The following is a 21,497-nucleotide window of genomic DNA, read 5'->3' on the forward strand; positions in this document are numbered from 1 at the left end:
ACCGTATTCTTTGGAAAAATAATTATTTATTCTTTGAAAAAATAATTAGTTATGTGATGCACTATTATGATTAGATACTCATTTCGTTGGCTCTATAGTCTAAGTCAGAAGAAGCTTTGCAATCTGCAACTGAGTGTTGGAAATGATTTCGCTATGCCTCAAATCCATGATCCTTTCTTTGACTCTGCTTGAGCCCTTATCCGTGCTACTTCCTCATGACACCATTCTTCTTTGCTCCACCCTCACGTCACCTCAGCTAATAGCCAATGTATGTTCATTAAATCTCAATTTTCTTCCAGCTTCTTCCCTCTCCCTCCTCCTCTTCTTCTTTACCCATTTGTTCTAATTCAAAGGAATCATATGGTTCTGTTTTGTAATGCACTTCCTTGTGGATTAAGCATGGGTATGCCGTACCAAAACATGATAATTTAGTATTTAAAAGTACAAAAGCATATACATAAATGAATGTGTAAGTCAGAAAATTAATCATATAATTGCATGATAATACCAATTCAATTCAGTTCATGATAATACCAATTCAAAAAAAAGACAGAGCTGAAAAGAGTATTTATAGGAAATAAAACATATTTGTGGAATACTTGTGAAAAAAAAATACAAGGTTGATAGCCTTGTAAAAAATACAACGTGCAAGGAAAACATATATTTTGCCCAAAAATTTAGTTCTCAATTGTTTCTGCTTTGAATTTAATTAGGATTATTTGCAATATTAAGGAAAAACAAATATTTATAGCACCTCATCTCAGAATCAATTAAGACACCATCTCCAATGACATTCCTACCAGTATAATGGAACACAATTTCTCATACGAGATGGTATAAAAAGTATAGCAATTTGTCATACAGCTCAATCTACCATAACAAAATTACCTAGAAGTAATATAAGAAGGCCATCTCATTTATGCTCTAAGTGCATGATATCTTCTTAGGCCCGTATCCTGCTTTGTCCCCTAAAATATTTCTGTCGCTTGGGAATGTACTTTTGGTATTGAAAAAATGTTAACATATATATTTTGGTATTGTCACAAGGTTATTTGACGATGAAACTATGTTGGAAATCTTAAGATGAAGGTCAGGATTGCAAAAAGGCATTACAGTTAAATGGGATAGTACGGGGCTTGGTCTGTCATGTTGCAAATAACTACGAATGATAAACCTTTTACCATGCATGCTTCCTGGTTGAACTAATCAGACAATCAAAACAAAAAAGTTGTAAGCCGGTAAATCAAAAGGAGAAATCAGCAAGAACAAGCTGCTTATTTAGTCTTATGAAGATTATAAAAACATCAAATGCAGCACTCAGAAAATGATGTAAACTGTGAAGAGATCCAATCAAAACTACCGTATTCTTTAGAAAAATAATTATTTATTCTTTGAAAAAATAATTAGTTATGTGATGCACTATTACAGATTAGATACTCATTTCGTTGGCTCTATAGTCTAAGTCAGAAGAAGCTTTGCAATCTGCAACTGAGTGTTGGAAATGATTTCGCTATGCCTCAAATCCATGTATCCTTTCTTTGACTCTGCTTGAGCCCTTATCCGTGCTACTTCCTCACGACACCCATTCTTCTTGCTCCACCCTCATGTCACCTCAGCTAGTAGCCAATGTATGTTCATTAAATCTCAATTTTCTTCCAGCTTCTTCCCTCTCCCTCCTCCCCTTCTTCTTTACCCATTTGTTCTGATTCAAAGGAATCATATGGTTCTGTTCTGTAATGCACTTCCTTGTGGATTAAGCATGGGTATGCCGTACCAAAACATGATAATTTAGTAAAAACAAAAGCATATACATTAATGAATGCGTAAGTCGAAAAATTAATCATATAATTGCATGATAATACCAATTCAATTCAGTTCATGATAATACCAATTCAAAAAAAAGACAGAGCTGAAAAGAGTATTTATAGGAAATAAAACATATTTGTGGAATACTTGTGAAAAAAAAAATACAAGGTTGATAGCCTTGTAAAAAATACAACGTGCAAGGAAAACATATATTTTGCCGTAAAATTTAGTTCTCAATTGTTTCTGCTTCGAATTTAATTAGGATTATTTGCAATATTAAGGAAAAACAAATATTTATAGCACCTCATCTCAGAATCTATTAAGACACCATCTCCAATGACATTCCTACCAGTATAATGGTACACAATTCCTCATACGAGATGGTATAAAAAGTATAGCTATTTGTCATACAGCTCAATCTACCATAACAAAATTAGCTAGAAGTAATATAAGAAGGCCATCTCATTTATGCTCTAAGTGCATGATATCTTCTTAGGCCCGTCTCCTGCTATGTCCCCTAAAATATTTCTGTCGCTTGGGAATGTATTTTTGGTATTGAAAAAACGTTAACATATATATTTTGGTATTGTCACAAGGTTATTTGATGATGAAACTATGTTGCAAATCTTAAGATGAAGGTCAGGATTGCAAAAAGGCAATGCAGTTAAATGGGATAGTACCGGGCTTGGTCTGTCATGTTGCAAATAACTACGATGATAAACCTTTTACCATGCATGCTTCCTGGTTGAACTAATCAGACAATCAAAACAAAAAAGTTGTAAGCCGGTAAATCAAAAGGAGAAATCAGCAAGAACTAGCTGCTTATTTAGTCTTATGAAGATTATAAAAACATCAAATGCAGCACTCAGAAAACGATGTAAACTGTGAAGGGATCCAATCAAAACTACCGTATTCTTTGAAAAATAATTATTTATTCTTTGAAAAAATAATTAGTTATGTGATGCACTATTACAGATTAGATACTCATTTCGTTGGCTCTATAGTCTAAGTCAAAAGAAGCTTTGCAATCTGCAACTGAGTGTTGGAAATGATTTCGCTATGCCTCAAATCCATGTATCCTTTCTTTGACTCTGCTTGAGCCCTTATCCGTGCTACTTCCTCACGACACCCATTCTTCTTTGCTCCACCCTCATGTCACCTCAGCTAGTAGCCAATGTATGTTCATTAAACCTCAATTTTCTTCCAGCTTCTTCCCTCTCCCTCCTCCCCTTCTTCTTTACCCATTTGTTCTGATTCAAAGGAATCATATGGTTCTGTTCTGTAATGCACTTCCTTGTGGATTAAGCATGGGTATGCCGTACCAAAATATGATAATTTAGTATTTAAAAGTACAAAAGCATATACATTAATGAATGCGTTAGTCGGAAAATTAATCATATAATTGCATGATAATACCAATTCAATTCAGTTCATGATAATACCAATTCAAAAAAAAGACAGAGCTGAAAAGAGTATTTATAGGAAATAAAACATATTTGTGGAATACTTGTGAAAAAAAAATACAGGGTTGATAGCCTTGTAAAAAATACAACGTGCAAGGAAAACATATATTTTGCCCTAAAATTTAGTTCTCAATTGTTTCTGCTTCGAATTTAATTAGGATTATTTGCAATATTAAGGAAAAACAAATATTTATAGCACCTCATCTCAGAATCTATTAAGACACCATCTCCAATGACATTCCTATCAGTATAATGGTACACAATTCCTCATACGAGATGGTATAAAAAGTATAGCTATTTGTCATACAGCTCAATCTACCATAACAAAATTAGCTAGAAGTAATATAAGAAGGCCATCTGTTGCTCCTAGATTGATTTTGATGATCACAAAGCAGATTGAAGGGATACAAATAATTTTAAAATGAAAAAGTCCTTATACTCTTCAAGGGCAAAATCATAATTTCACTAAAATTCTGATTTGATAGTACCATTTGGTGGAACAAATGATTTGAAATCTATTGGTGAAAATTTCATTGTGTTTGGACTTATATTTTTGAAGTTATGAAGGTTTGAAGTGCATGAGTCGACTCATGAGTCAACTCATGGCACTGTGAGCTGATTGGCACGCAAAAATTCTCCTTGGCACGCTAGTTTTCTGGCTTGGCACGACCTGTGAGTCGACTCATGAGTCGACCCACAAGGCATGAGTCGACTCATGAGTCGACCCCTGCTAATTTGAGCCAAGAATTTCCAGAAACGCATTCTCTGGTTTCTGCAACAGAGGTCGACCATGAGTCGACCCCTGAAGCATGAGTCGACTCATGAGTCGACCCCTGCGACGGGAATTGTCAGCAACGGCTATTTTTTTGCCCGTTTTAATTGCCATTTATGCTTCCTAAAAATCCTCTAATAGCTCTTTATCTACCTAAATTGTTTTCTCTTGCTTCTAATGCTACAAAATACTTTAAATGGTGAAAGAAATTGCAGATTAAATAGCGGATCAAATGTGAAATTAAGAGAGACGAGGAGTAGAGAAGAAGAGAAGAATAGAAGAGAGGATCCGAAATTTGCAAGAAAAAGCCTGAGATCAACGAAAAATCCAAAGAGAAAAAGAGAAAGGATCCACAATATAGCAGAGAGATTTTTAAAGAGAAAAGCAAGATCTTTCAAGGAGAGAATTCTTCACGACTATTGTTTCAACCTTGATCTAGAGATTGTTCAAAGCTTTCAAGAGATCTTCAATCAACAATCAACCTCTTCTCAAGCATTCAAGCGTTCATCCACTTTGAGAAAATCTGAAAAAGGGGTTCTTCATTTGAGTAAAGCTTTTATTGTTATATTTGCTCATTTAAGGAGCTGTTATTGTATTAATCTGTGCTCTAAATTTTCTAACTCTTTGTGAGTTTTTGTTCTTGTGTTTGGAGGATTTTCAAAACAAGGAAAGGTTGATCCGAACCTGAAATCGGAGTGTTTTGGGTTTACTTGTACCCGGGAAACAAGTGTTCTAGCTTGGGATAGCTAGTGTCGGAGTTTCCGACGTTTTGTATTCGGGTTGAATACAAAGGATAGTGGATTAAAATTCCCAAGTGGGATCTTGGGGAGTGGATGTAGGTGCAAGGTTAGCACCGAACCACTATAAATCCTTATGTTTGTGGTGTGCTTTATCGCTTTATCTTATTTCTTTATTATATCCTTGCAATACTGCTTTAGGTAATTAATATTGATTTAAAGCCATTGTTTTGTTCTTCATAAGTTACTTGTTGGGCTTAAAATTTTTTAGAAACCCAATTCACCCCCCCTCTTGGGTTGCATAGCTGGGCAACAAGTGGTATCAGAGCCGGTGCTCTAGCCCTTCTTTGATCTAACAATCAAAGAGCCAAAGATCTATGGCAACCCATGTTGGAACTTCTCTAGCCGAGGGGCAAATCAACAAACCGACCTCCACTTTTCAATGGGTCTAATTAACCTATTGGAAAGCTCGGATGAAGATTTTCATACAAGCACTCGACTATGATATGTGGAGTATCATAGTGAATGGTCCTCACACACCCACCAAGATTATAGATGGTGAGGAGTCAACCAAACCCGAGAAAGAATGGGATGAGGTTGACAAGAAATTGGCACAATTAAATGCCAAAGCCATGAATGTTCTTTATTGTGCACTAGATGCTAGTGAATTTAATCGCATTTCTACTTGTGCATCTGCTAAAGAAATATGGAATAGGTTAGAAGTCACCCATGAGGAACAAATCAAGTAAAAGAGTCTAAAATAAACATGCTTGTACATAAATATGAATTGTTCAAAATAGAGCATGATGAGTCCATAACTGCTATGTTTACTCGTTTTACTGATATAATCAATGGTTTAAAGAGTCTTGGCAAATCTTATACTAATAGTGAACTTGTAAGGAAGATTCTCAGGTCACTGCCAAGAACTTGGGAAGCCAAGGTGACTGCCATCCAAGAAGCAAAGACTTGAACACTCTACCTCTAGAAGAGCTTCTTGGATCCTTGATGACTCATGAACTTAGCATGATGCAACATCAAGAGGATGAAGTCAAAAAGAAAAGAACCATTGCCCTCAAATCCACAACTTCACCTGATTATGAAACGAATGACTCTGAAGATGAAGATCAGGATGAAGAGATGGCTCTCATCACCCGGAAATTTAGAAGTTTCTAAGAAAAAGGAAACAGGGGATGAGAAAGAAATTCACAAAAGGGGATCAAAGCAAAGAAAAGGAGAAAGATCAAACCCCTATATGCTACGAGTGCAAGAAGCCAGGACATTTCAGATCCGAATGTCCACAATTGAAGAAAGGTCCAAAGAAGTTCAAAAAGAAGACAATGATGGCGACCTGGAGTGCGAGTGATGACTCAAGCTCCGACGAGGAAACCTCAACAGAACAAGCCAATCTGTGCCTGATGGCACATGAAAATGAGGTGTGTCTAGCATCCCAAGAAGGAAACAGGAAATGGTATCTTGACAGCGGATGCTCGAGACACATGATTGGTGATGAATCACAATTCATCACGCTTGATGCTAAGGATGGAGGGATGGTCACCTTTGGAGATAATGGCAAAGGAAAGATCATCGGGATAGGTAACATTGGTATCACTCCCTCCAAATACATTGAGAATGTTTTACTAGTTAAAGGTTTAAAGCATAACTTACTTAGCATTAGTCAATTCTGTGATAAAGGGTATAAAGTAAGTTTTGAATCATCTGTTTGCATTGTGACAAGTCCTATTAATGATGGCATTAAATTTATAGGACATAGGCATGGCAATGTTTATATGGTAGACTTGAATGATTTAACTAAATTAGACATGCAATGCCTAGTTTCCTTAAGTGCTAAAATAAATGAGACTAGTTGGCTGTGGCATCGTAGACTTGCACATATTAGCATGCATTCTCTTTCAAAATTAATTAAAAAGGATTTAGTTCTCGGTTTGCCAAAACTGAATTTTGAAAAGGATAGAATTTGTGATGCATGCCAATTAGGCAAACAAACTAGAGTTTCATTTAAATCCAAAAATACTATTTCAACTTCTAGACCTTTAGAGCTCTTACATATGGATTTGTAATAATTGATGATTACTCTCGTTTTACTTGGGTTTTCTTTTTAGCTCACAAAAATAAACTTTTCAAATTTTCACGAAATTTCATCGAAAAGTCACTAATGAAAAAGGATTTTCAATTCAAAATATTAGAAGTAATCATGGAACAGAATTTGAAAATCATGACTTTGAAAATTTTTGTGATGAAAATGGAATTGGCCATAATTTCTCTGCTCCTAGGACACCTCAACAAAATGGGGTAGTTGAAAGGAAAAATAGAACCTTAGAAGAAATGGCCCGTACCATGCTTTGTGAAAGCAACCTTCCAAGATATTTTTGGGCGGAAGCTATTAACACAGCATGTTACATTTTAAATCGTGCTTTAATTAGATAATTTTTAAAGAAAACCCCCTATGAACTTTGGAAAGGAAGAAAACCAAATATTGCATATTTTCATATTTTTGGTTGCCGATATTTTGTATTAAATAATGACAAAGAAAAACTTGGTAAATTTGATGCAAAATCAGATGAAGCAATCTTTCTAGGATACTCCTCTACTAGTAAAGCATTTAGAGTGTTCAACAAAAGAACCTTAGTAGTTGAGGAGTCCATACATGTTGTCTTTGATGAATCTAACGATCTTCCTTCAAGGAAGAATGAGGGTGTTGATGATGCAGATCCACTAATAGAAGGTATAAAGGAGATCACTCTGAAAGACTCAGCAACTCCAGAAGACAAGGATCAAGAAGACAAACAAAATGAGAAAGATGAAGAAATTCAAGAACAACCTCAAGGTACAAATGACTTACCCAAGGAATGGAGGTATGTTCACAACCACCCTAAGGAGTTAATAATTGGTGATCCTATGCATGGGGTAAAAATCCGTTCTTCATTTAGAGATGTACTTAATCATTGTGCATTTGTATCTCAACTTGAACCTAAAACTTTTGAAGAGGCTGAAAATGATCATAATTGGATTAATGCTATGCAAGAGGAATTAATTAATTTGAAAGAAATAATGTTTGGACCTTAGTATCAAGACCTAAAGATTATTCAATAATTGGGACAAAATGGGTCTTTAAAAACAAGTTAGATGAGCATGGAAATGTAATTAGAAATAAAGCAAGACTGGTTGCTAAGGGATATAATCAAGAAGAAGGAATTGATTTTGATGAAACCTTTGCACCTGTTGCTAGATTAGAAGCCATTAGACTTCTACTTACTTATGCTTGCTTTATGAAATTCAAACTATTTCAAATGGATGTTAAAAGTGCATTTTTAAATGGATATATTTCTGAAGAAGTATATGTAGAACAACCCCCTGGATTTGAAAAACATGCTTTTCCCAATCATGTCTTTAGATTAAATAAAGCTTTATATGGTCTAAAACAAGCACCTAGAGCATGGTATGAAAGGCTAAGCAAATTTCTACTAAATAATGGTTTCTCAAGAGGCAATGTAGATACAACCCTATTTATTAAAAGAAACCAAAATGATATGCTAATTATACAAATTTACATTGATGACATAATTTTTGGGTCTACTAATGAATCCCTTTGTCAAGACTTTGCTAAGCTTATGCAGGGAGAGTTCGAGATGAGCATGATGGGAAACTCACCTTCTTCTCGGACTCCAAATCAAACAATCAAAAGAGGGAATCTCCATCACCCAAAGCAAGTACACCAAGGAACTACTCAAAAGATTTGGAATGGAGAACTGCAAACCAATTGGCACACCAATGAGTCCCTCAAGTAAGCTTGACAAGGATGATGAAGGTAAAAGCGTAGACTTAAAATACTACAGAGGTATAATTGGCTCATTATTGTATTTAACTGCAAGTAGGCCTGATATCATGTTTAGTGTTTGCTTATGTTCAAGATATCAATCTAATCCTAAGGAATCTCATTTGAATGCTGTTAAAAGAATCCTTAGATACTTAAATGGTACACAAACTATAGGGTTATGGTACTCTAAGGACTCACAAATTAATTTGTTAGGATATTCTGATGCTGATTTTGCTGGATGTAAATTAGATAGAAAAAGCACAAGTGGAACTTGCCAATTTTTTGGAGTAAACCTAATCTCATGGTTTAGCAAGAAACAAAATTCGGTGGCACTGTCTACGGCTGAGGCCGAATACATTGCAGCCGGAAGTTGTTGTGCTCAAATCTTGTGGATTAAGCAACAACTCGAAGATTTTGGAATCAAACTTAATGAAACACCAATAAAATGTGATAATACAAGTGCCATAAATCTATCTAAAAATCCAATTCAACACTCAAGATCTAAACATATTGAAATAAGACATCATTTCATAAGAGAACATATTCAAAACAAAAATATAATTCTTGAATATGTTTGTACTGAAAATCAATTAGCCGATATCTTTACAAAGGCCCTTAGTGAGGATAGATTCTGTGAAATTAGGAGAAATCTAGGAATTCTAGATCCATTTATCTGAAATTTCTCAATTTCCAAAGAATAGATGTCAAAAACTCTTAGAGCTCAATTTTCAACATCTATCCTGGTCCCAAAAGCTCAGATTTATCACTTTAAAAACTTATCAATGAGCAAAATTCCTTCTCTCAAAATTTTGAATTTTTCTGGAATTTATTTGCATTTTTCCTGAATTTCTGAACTTCATGAGTCGACCCCCATGAGTCGACTCAATGGCAAACTTGTAAATCCCACAAACTTCCCACGGGCTCATTGTTTTTAAACGGGAACCCTGTTTGTGAGATGACTCATCTTCTCATCATCTTCCTTCCGAAAGCCGTCCTCTCCAACTCTTCTTGCTCCAAATCCAAGGATCAATTCTGAGGCAATTCTCTCTCCTTCTCTCCACCAAAAATTGCCTCCTTGAAAAGGATTTTTTCCTGTGCTTTCTCGCAGTGATTGGCGCGGGTGGAACGTGCCCTAGAACTTCACCGTTCATTCAAAATTCACTTCTTTTCTCCACCAAAATTCTTCTTTACTCTTTTGTGATCCCTCCTCCACTGAATTCAAGTCTTCTTGTCTGCTACTTTTTGGATATGGCTCCAAAGATGAAACTTCCCCAAAGAAGGAAATCAATCCGAGAGCCTGAGGAAATTGTCCGAAAGAAAAGGCATGCTCAGTCTTCCAGTGTTCCCGATCCAGTTTCAGTACCTGCTCAAGGTCCCTCTCAATCCTCCATAAGCCCCAGTGTAAATCCTCTTTCTGATAGAAAAGTAGAAACCGGGAAAAATATAGATTTTCGGTTCTTTGAGAAAGAAGGCTTTACTTTTGCTACCAAGATCAAAAATCAAGGATGGGAACTTTATTGCTCTCTTAAGGAAGTCACCTATGTTGATCTAGTCAGAGAGTTCTACCAGAACCTAAATTATGGAAATGGGTCAGTGACTTCAACAGTCAAGGGGATTGACATATGCTTGAATTCTAGGATATTGGGAGAAATACTTCAGTTGCCTAGTGAAGGATACTCATATATGGAACTCCCAATTAAAGAAGAAGGGATCAGAATTATCTTAGGAGAAGCTTTTTCAGGAAGTTTAAACAGATTGGAAGCAAAGCTACTGTCCATTGAGATGAGGGTCCTGCATCAGATTGTAACAAAACTATTCTTTCCTAAGAGTGGTAGACATGACTTACTATCTGGCAGAGATGTATGTGTCATGTTTCATATCATCGCTCAGACCCCCCTAAACCTCCCTGCACTTATGATAGAGGCCATGAGAGAAACTTTGAACAGATCCAAGGCACACTTGCCTTATGGTATGGCCCTTACTAGAGTATTTAGGAGGTTTGGAGTTAGCTGTGAGGGGGAGACACCTACCAAGCTCTCACATGTGGACACTTTCAACCAACACAGCCTGCACCGAATGGGAATTACAAAGACTGTTGGTGGTTGGATCAAGGGCTCTGAAGAAAGAGCTGAGGAGAGAGCTGAGGAAAGAGCTGAAGACAGAACTGAAGGCAGAGTAGAAGAAGAAGGTCCATCTTCTCCTGTACATGACTTCAGGGCAGCATCACCAGATACACAGTTCATTCCTGATACTGAGGCTGGCCCTTCGGAGTTACTAGGATGCCCACACCAGTGTATCAGTCAGAGAGCAGAGCACCTCCATCAGAGTTCAGACTGGCTGACGATCAGATCGAGCATATTTCACAGCGTGTGGCTTCTTTGCTGTCTAGCCAGTGGAGTAGTACTTCTTTTGTACCTGGAGCTACTTCTTCTGATCAGACCATTACTCCCCACATCTCACTGTGTTTCAGATGATTTCAGATCAGTCCGTCAGGATACAGCAGCTTGAGGACACAGTCTGGAGACTGACTGGTAGAGTTCTTGACTTGCAGGGGCAAGTCCTTGCATTGGCCCATCCCCAGCCACAGGAGTCTACTATTGAGGTCACAGACCTCACTGCAGAGGCTGGCAGGCTCAGAGGAGCACTAGAAGGTGGATATGAGCTACTGAGGAAAGAGATCCGAGGATCGAGTGAGCATGCTACCACCCAGTTCACTGCTCTACTTCAATCTGTTTTCAGAGCACTGAACGTACTTGATTCTATTAGACTCATGGTATCAGCCTAGCATCTCAGCATTCTCAGCCACCCAGTTCATCTCGTCCTCCTACTCATGGCAGAGGCAGACGGGGTAGAGGACGCACTTCTGATCCATCATCTCCTCACCCTATCTCTGATGACTCCGATCATTGACTTATCTAGGTCCTAGGTGTTAGTGTCTTGTTCTAGGATCTATACCTTGGGGCCATGTATTGACATTTAGCCGGTTGAATTTTATGTATTGAAACAATTATGATATTAATGGAATCATCTTTTACCTATATTTCTACCTCTTTGTAATGATCATATTTTGGTTATATATTTTCTTCTTGTTGAAATATTGTCTTCTCCTTGTTGTTGTTTGCTGTTGATAATTGCTATATTAAGGGGGAGCAAACATCTGTAAAAAAAAAACTCTAAAGAAGAAGAAATTAAAGAATATTTCAGAAAAAAAAAAGAAAGAGTTAACTATGTTTGATGATGTCAAAAAGGGGGAGAAATTAAACAAAAACAAAAATTAAAATTAGATAAAAAGCAAAATCCTAAATTATGAGAAAAAGGGGGAGAAATTAAACAAAAACAAAGATTGGAGAAATTAAAACAAATATTGGAGAAATTAAAACAAATATTGGAGAAATTAAACAAAAACAAATATTGGAGAAATTAAAAACAAATATTGGAGAAATTAAAATAAATATTGAAGAAATTAAACAAATATTGGAGAAATTAAACAAAAACAAATATTAGAGAAATTAAAACAAATATTGAAGAAATTAAACAAATATTGGAGAAATTAGACAAAAACAAGGATTGAAAGATTAAACAAAACTTTGAGAAATTTTGGTATCAAAATTTGGTATCAGACAGAACTTAAACAAAAAGTCATCCATCAAAAGCAAAATCATGAGTACAATGCAAATAAGTTTTTTTTATATGCTCTGATATATTTCAAAATTCAAACTTGCTTTTGAAATTTTACTCACCTTGATACATCTTAAGAAATTTGTTTTACTCTGATACATCCTACAATTTCTTTTAACTTGCTCTGATACATGATAAAATTTAATCCGATACAGTGTGAAGGTTTCTCTGATAAATTATAATATTTAATCCGATACAGTGTGAAGGTTTCTCTGATAAATTATAACATTTGATCCGATACAGTGTGAGAAAGTTTCTCTTATATATTATAACATTTGTTCTGATACAGTGTGAAATTTTCTCTGAAATTTGTTCTAATACAATGAGAAATTTACTCTGACATTTGCTCTAATACAGTGTGAAATTTTCTCTGAAATTTGTTCTGATACAATGAGAAATTTACTCTGACATTTGCTCTAATACAGTGTGAAATTTTCTCTGAAATTTGTTCTGATACAATGAGAAATTTACTCTGACATTTGCTCTAATACAGTGTGAAATTTTCTCTGATATATTATAAAATTTTCTTGCTCTGATACATTGTAAAATCTTTTCTGATATAATTATTTTTCTTACTCTGATACATAGAAAAAGTTATTTATCTTCTCTTGCTCTGATATATCTTGAACTCAAAATGATCTAATACCCTTTTCAAATCTTTAAGAAAATGGACAATCTATTTTTGCATTTATATTACATGCCAAAAGAATCATACTCTTTTCAAGCATATACACCTATAATGGATTCTTTTGAAATTAATGCATTAACATAAGTATTTTTGTTCAAATGTTTTGTCATCATCAAAAAGGGGGAGATTGTTGCTTCTAGATTGATTTTGATGATCACAAAGCAGATTGAAGGGATACAAATAATTTTAAAATGAAAAAGTCCTTATGCTCTTCAAGGGCAAAATCGTAATTTTACTAAAATTCTGATTTGATAGTACCATTTGGTAGAACAAATGATTTGAAATCTATTGGTAAAAATTTCATTGTGTTTGGACTTATATTTTTGAAGTTATGAAGGTTTGAAGTGCATGAGTCGACTCATGAGTCAACTCATGGCACTGTGAGCTGATTGGCACGCAAAAATTGTCCTTGGCACGCTAGTTTTCTGGCTTGGCACGACCTGTGAGTCGACTCATGAGTCGACCCACAAGGCATGAGTCGACTCATGAGTCGACCCCTGCTAATTTGAGCCAAGAATTTCCAGAAACGCATTCTCTGATTTTTGCAACAGAGGTCGACTCATGAGTCGACCCCTGAAGCATGAGTCGACTCATGAGTCGACCCCTGCAACGGGAATTGTCAGCAACGGCTATTTTTTTGCCCGTTTTAATTGCCATTTATGCTTCCTAAAAATCCTCTAACGGCTCTTTATCTACCTAAATTGTTTTCTCTTGCTTCTAATGCTACAAAATGCTTTAAATGGTGAAAAAAATTGCAGTTTAAATAGCAGATCAAACGTGAAATCAAGAGAGACGAGGAGTAGAGAAGAAGAGAAGAATAGAAGAGAGGATCCGAAATTTGCAAGAAAAAGCCTGAGATCAACGAAAAATTCAAAGAGAAAAAGAGAGAGGATCCACAATATAGCAGAGAGATTGTTAAAGAGAAAAGCAAGATCTTTCAAAGAGAGAATTCTTCACGACTATTGTTTCAACCTTGATCTAGAGATTGTTCAAAGCTTTCAAGAGATCTTCAATCAACAATCAACCTCTTCTCAAGCATTCAAGCGTTCATCCACTTTGAGAAAATCTGAAAAAGGGGTTCTTCATTTGAGTAAAGCTTTTATTGTTATATTTGCTCATTTAAGGAGCTGTTATTGTATTAATCTATGCTCTAAATTTTCTAACTCTTTGTGAGTTTTTGTTCTTATGTTTGGAGGATTTCCAAAACAAGGAAAGGTTGATCCGAACCTGAAATCGGAGTGTTTTGGGTTTACTTGGACCCGAAAAACAAGTGTTCTAGCTTGGGATAGCTAGTGTCGGAGTTTCCGACGTTTTGTATTCGGGTTGAATACAAAGGATAGTGGATTAAAATTCCCAAGTGGGATCTTGGGGAGTGGATGTAGGTGCAAGGTTAGCACCGAACCACTATAAATCCTTGTGTTTGTGGTGTGCTTTATCGCTTTATCTTATTTCTTTATTATATCCTTGCAATACTGCTTTAGGTAATTAATATTGATTTAAAGCTATTGTTTTGTTCTTCATAAGTTACTTGTTGGGCTTAAAATTTTTTAGAAACCCAATTCACCCCCCCTCTTGGGTTGCATAGCTGGGCAACACCATCTCATTTATGCTCTAAGTGCATGATATCTTCTTAGGCCCGTCTCCTGCTATGTCCCCTAAAATATTTCTGTCGCTTGGGAATGTATTTTTGGTATTGAAAAAATGTTAACATATATATTTTGGTATTGTCACAAGGTTATTTGATGATGAAACTATGTTGCAAATCTTAAGATGAAGGTCAGGATTGCAAAAAGGCAATGCAGTTAAATGGGATAGTACGGGGCTTGGTATGTCATGTTGCAAATAACTACGAATGATAAACCTTTTACCATGCATGCTTCCTGGTTGAACTAATCTGACAATCAAAACATAAAAGTTGTAAGCCGGTAAATCAAAAGGAGAAATCAGCAAGAACTAGCTGCTTATTTAGTCTTATGAAGATTATAAAAACATCAAATGCAGCACTGAGAAAATGATGTAAACTGTGAAGAGATCCAATCAAAACTACCGTATTCTTTGGAAAAATAATTATTTATTCTTTGAAAAAATAATTAGTTATGTGATGCACTATTACAGATTAGATAGTCATTTCGTTGGCTCTATAGTCTAAGTCAGGAGAAGCTTTGCAATCTGCAACTGAGTGTTGGAAATGATTTCGCTATGCCTCAAATCCATGTATCCTTTCTTTGACTCTGCTTGAGCCCTTTTCCGTGCTACTTCCTCACGACACCCATTCTTCTTTGCTCCACCCTCATGTCACCTCAGCTAATAGCCAATGTATGTTCATTAAATCTCAATTTTCTTCCAGCTTCTTCCCTCTCCCTCCTCCCCTTCTTCTTTACCCATTTGTTCTGATTCAAAGGAATCATATGGTTCTGTTTTGTAATGCACTTCCTTGTGGATTAAGCATGGGTATGCCGTACCAAAACATGATAATTTAGTATTTAAAAGTACAAAAGCATATACATTAATGAATGCGTAAGTCGGAAAATTAATCATATAATTCATGATAATACCAATTCAATTCAGTTCATGATAATACCAATTCAAAAAAAAGACAGAGCTGAAAAGAGTATTTATAGGAAATAAAACATATTTGTGGAATACTTGTGAAAAAAAATACAAGTTGATAGCCTTGTAAAAAATACAACGTGCAAGGAAAACATATATTTTGCCCTAAAATTTAGTTCTCAATTGTTTCTGCTTCGAATTTATTAGGATTATTTGCAATATTAAGGAAAAACAAATATTTATAGCACCTCATCTCAGAATCAATTAAGACACCATCTCCAATGACATTCCTACCAGTATAATGGTACACAATTCCTCATACGAGATGGTATAAAAAGTATAGCTATTTGTCATACAGCTCAATCTACCATAACAAAATTAGCTAGAAGTAATATAAGAAGGCCATCTCATTTATGCTCTAAGTGCATGATATCTTCTTAGGCCCGTCTCCTGCTATGTCCCCTAAAATATTTCTGTCGCTTGGGAATGTATTTTTGGTATTGAAAAAATGTTAACATATATATTTTGGTATTGTCACAAGGTTATTTGATGATGAAACTATGTTGCAAATCTTAAGATGAAGGTCAGGATTGCAAAAAGGCATTGCAGTTAAATGGGATAGTACGGGGCTTGGTCTGTCATGTTGCAAATAACTACGAATGATAAACCTTTTACCATGCATGCTTCCTGGTTGAACTAATCAGACAATCAAAACAAAAAAGTTGTAAGCCGGTAAATCAAAAGGAGAAATCAGCAAGAACTAGCTGCTTATTTAGTCTTATGAAGATTATAAAAAATCAAATGCAGCACTCAGAAAATGATGTAAACTGTGAAGAGATCCAATCAAAACTACCGTATTCTTTGGAAAAATAATTATTTATTCTTTGAAAAAATAATTAGTTATGTGATGCACTATTACAGATTAGATACTCATTTCGTTGGCTCTATAGTCTAAGTCAGGAGAAGCTTTGCAATCTGCAACTGAGTGTTGGAAATGATTTCGCTATGCCTCAAATCCATGTATCCTTTCTTTGACTCTGCTTGAGCCCTTATCCGTGCTACTTCCTCACGACACCCATTCTTCTTTGCTCCACCCTCATGTCACCTCAGCTAATAGCCAATGTATGTTCATTAAATCTCAATTTTCTTCCAGCTTCTTCCCTCTCCCTCCTCCCCTTCTTCTTTACCCATTTGTTCTGATTCAAAGGAATCATATGGTTCTGTTTTGTAATGCACTTCCTTGTGGATTAAGCATGGGTATGCCGTACCAAAACATGATAATTTAGTATTTAAAAGTACAAAAGCATATACATTAATGAATGCGTAAGTCGGAAAATTAATCATATAATTGCATGATAATACCAATTCAATTCAGTTCATGATAATACCAATTCAAAAAAAAGACAGAGCTGAAAAGAGTATTTATAGGAAATAAAACATATTTGTGGAATACTTGTGAAAAAAAAATACAAGGTTGATAGCCTTGTAAAAAATACAACGTGCAAGGAAAACATATATTTTGCCCTAAAATTTAGTTCTCAATTGTTTCTGCTTCGAATTTAATTAGGATTATTTGCAATATTAAGGAAAAACAAATATTTATAGCACCTCATCTCAGAATCAATTAAGACACCATCTCCAATGACATTCCTACCAGTATAATGGTACACAATTCCTCATACGAGATGGTATAAAAAGTATAGCTATTTGTCATACAGCTCAATCTACCATAACAAAATTAGCTAGAAGTAATATAAGAAGGCCATCTCATTTATGCTCTAAGTGCATGATATCTTCTTAGGCCCGTCTCCTGCTATGTCCCCTAAAATATTTCTGTCGCTTGGGAATGTATTTTTGGTATTGAAAAAATGTTAACATATATATTTTGGTATTGTCACAAGGTTATTTGATGATGAAACTATGTTGCAAATCTTAAGATGAAGGTCAGGATTGCAAAAAGGCATTGCAGTTAAATGGGATAGTACGGGGCTTGGTCTGTCATGTTGCAAATAACTACGAATGATAAACCTTTTACCATGCATGCTTCCTGGTTGAACTAATCAGACAATCAAAACAAAAAAGTTGTAAGCCGGTAAATCAAAAGGAGAAATCAGCAAGAACTAGCTGCTTATTTAGTCTTATGAAGATTATAAAAAATCAAATGCAGCACTCAGAAAATGATGTAAACTGTGAAGAGATCCAATCAAAACTACCGTATTCTTTGGAAAAATAATTATTTATTCTTTGAAAAAATAATTAGTTATGTGATGCACTATTACAGATTAGATACTCATTTCGTTGGCTCTATAGTCTAAGTCAGAAGAAGCTTTGCAATCTGCAACTGAGTGTTGGAAATGATTTCGCTTGGAAATGATTTCGCTATGCCTCAAATCCATGTATCCTTTCTTTGACTCTGCTTGAGCCCTTATCCGTGCTACTTCCTCACGACACCCATTCTTCTTTGCTCCACCCTCATGTCACCTCAGCTAATAGCCAATGTATGTTCATTAAATCTCAATTTTCTTCCAGCTTCTTCCCTCTCCCTCCTCCCCTTCTTCTTTACCCATTTGTTCTGATTCAAAGGAATCATATGGTTCTGTTCTGTAATGCACTTCCTTGTGGATTAAGCATGGGTATGCCGTACCAAAACATGATAATTTAGTATTTAAAAGTACAAAAGCATATACATTAATGAATGCGTAAGTCGGAAAATTAATCATATAATTGCATGATAATACAATTCAATTCAGTTCATGATAATACCAATTCAAAAAAAAGACAGAGCTGAAAAGAGTATTTATAGGAAATAAAACATATTTGTGGAATACTTGTGAAAAAAAAATACAAGGTTGATAGCCTTGTAAAAAATACAACGTGCAAGGAAAACATATATTTTGCCCTAAAATTTAGTTCTCAATTGTTTCTGCTTCGAATTTAATTAGGATTATTTGCAATATTAAGGAAAAACAAATATTTATAGCACCTCATCTCAGAATCAATTAAGACACCATCTCCAATGACATTCCTACCAGTATAATGGTACACAATTCCTCATACGAGATGGTATAAAAAGTATAGCTATTTGTCATACAGCTCAATCTACCATAACAAAATTAGCTAGAAGTAATATAAGAAGGCCATCTCATTTATGCTCTAAGTGCATGATATCTTCTTAGGCCCGTCTCCTGCTATGTCCCCTAAAATATTTCTGTCGCTTGGGAATGTATTTTTGGTATTGAAAAAATGTTAACATATATATTTTGGTATTGTCACAAGGTTATTTGATGATGAAACTATGTTGCAAATCTTAAGATGAAGGTCAGGATTGCAAAAAGGCATTGCAGTTAAATGGGATAGTACGGGGCTTGGTCTGTCATGTTGCAAATAACTACGAATGATAAACCTTTTACCATGCATGCTTCCTGGTGAACTAATCAGACAATCAAAACAAAAAAGTTGTAAGCCGGTAAATCAAAAGGAGAAATCAGCAAGAACTAGCTGCTTATTTAGTCTTATGAAGATTATAAAAAATCAAATGCAGCACTCAGAAAATGATGTAAACTGTGAAGAGATCCAATCAAAACTACCGTATTCTTTGGAAAAATAATTATTTATTCTTTGAAAAAATAATTAGTTATGTGATGCACTATTACAGATTAGATACTCATTTCGTTGGCTCTATAGTCTAAGTCAGAAGAAGCTTTGCAATCTGCAACTGAGTGTTGGAAATGATTTCGCTATGCCTCAAATCCATGTATCCTTTCTTTGACTCTGCTTGAGCCCTTATCCGTGCTACTTCCTCACGACACCCATTCTTCTTTGCTCCACCCTCATGTCACCTCAGCTAATAGCCAATGTATGTTCATTAAATCTCAATTTTCTTCCAGCTTCTTCCCTCTCCCTCCTCCCTTCTTCTTTACCCATTTGTTCTGATTCAAAGGAATCATATGGTTCTGTTTTGTAATGCACTTCCTTGTGGATTAAGCATGGGTATGCCGTACCAAAACATGATAATTTAGTATTTAAAAGTACAAAAGCATATACATTAATGAATGCGTAAGTCGGAAAATTAATCATATAATTCATGATAATAACAATTCAATTCAGTTCATGATAATACCAATTCAAAAAAAAGACAGAGCTGAAAAGAGTATTTATAGGAAATAAAACATATTTGTGGAATACTTGTGAAAAAAAAATACAAGTTGATAGCCTTGTAAAAAATACGACGTGCAAGGAAAACATATATTTTGCCCTAAAATTTAGTTCTCAATTGTTTCTGCTTCGAATTTAATTAGGATTATTTGCAATATTAAGGAAAAACAAATATTTATAGCACCTCATCTCAGAATCAATTAAGACACCATCTCCAATGACATTCCTACCAGTATAATGGTACACAATTCCTCATACGAGATGGTATAAAAGTATAGCTATTTGTCATACAGCTCAATCTACCATAACAAAATTAGCTAGAAGTAATATAAGAAGGCCATCTCATTTATGCTCTAAGTGCATGATATCTTCTTAGGCCCGTCTCCTGCTATGTCCCCTAAAATATTTCTGTCGCTTGGGAATGTATTTTTGGTATTGAAAAAATGTTAACATATATATTTTGGTATTGTCACAAGGTTATTTGATGATGAAACTATGTTGCAAATCTTAAGATGAAGGTCAGGATTGCAAAAAGGCATTGCAGTTAAATGGGATAGTACGGGGCTTGGTCTGTCATGTTGCAAATAGCTACGAATGATAAACCTTTTACCATGCATGCTTCCTGGTGAACTAATCAGACAATCAAAACAAAAAAGTTGTAAGCCGGTAAATCAAAAGGAGAAATCAGCAAGAACTAGCTGCTTATTTAGTCTTATGAAGATTATAAAAATATCAAATGCAGCACTCAGAAAATGATGTAAACTGTGAAGAGATCCAATCAAAACTACCGTATTCTTTGGAAAAATAATTATTTATTCTTTGAAAAAATAATTAGTTATGTGATGCACTATTACAGATTAGATACTCATTTCGTTGGCTCTATAGTCTAAGTCAGAAGAAGCTTTGCAATCTGCAACTGAGTGTTGGAAATGATTTCGCTTGGAATGATTCCTCAAATCCATGTATCCTTTCTTTGACTCTGCTTGAGCCCTTATCCGTGCTACTTCCTCACGACACCCATTCTTCTTTGCTCCACCCTCATGTCACCTCAGCTAATAGCCAATGTATGTTCATTAAATCTCAATTTTCTTCCAGCTTCTTCCCTCTCCCTCCTCCCTTCTTCTTTACCCATTTGTTCTGATTCAAAGGAATCATATGGTTCTGTTTTGTAATGCACTTCCTTGTGGATTAAGCATGGGTATGCCGTACCAAAACATGATAATCTAGTATTTAAAAGTACAAAAGCATATACATTATGAATGCGTAAGTCGGAAAATTAATCATATAATTGCATGATAATACAATTCAATTCAGTTCATGATAATACCAATTCAAAAAAAAGACAGAGCTGAAAAGAGTATTTATAGGAAATAAAACATATTTGTGGAATACTTGTGAAAAAAAAATACAAGGTTGATAGCCTTGTAAAAAATACAACGTGCAAGGAAAATATATATTTTGCCCTAAAATTTAGTTCTCATTGTTTCTGCTTGAATTTAATTAGCATTATTTGCAATATTAAGGAAAAACAAATATTTATAGCACCTCATCTCAGAATCAATTAAGACACCATCTCCAATGACATTCCTACCAGTATAATGGTACACAATTCCTCATACGAGATGGTATAAAAAGTATAGCTATTTGTCATACAGCTCAATCTACCATAACAAAATTAGCTAGAAGTAATATAAGAAGGCCATCTCATTTATGCTCTAAGTGCATGATATCTTCTTAGGCCCGTCTCCTGCTATGTCCCCTAAAATATTTCTGTCGCTTGGGAATGTATTTTTGGTATTGAAAAAAGTTAACA

This window comes from Elaeis guineensis, chromosome 11 (assembly GCF_000442705.2).
Source record: "Elaeis guineensis isolate ETL-2024a chromosome 11, EG11, whole genome shotgun sequence".
In the NCBI taxonomy this organism is placed as follows: domain Eukaryota; kingdom Viridiplantae; phylum Streptophyta; class Magnoliopsida; order Arecales; family Arecaceae; genus Elaeis; species Elaeis guineensis.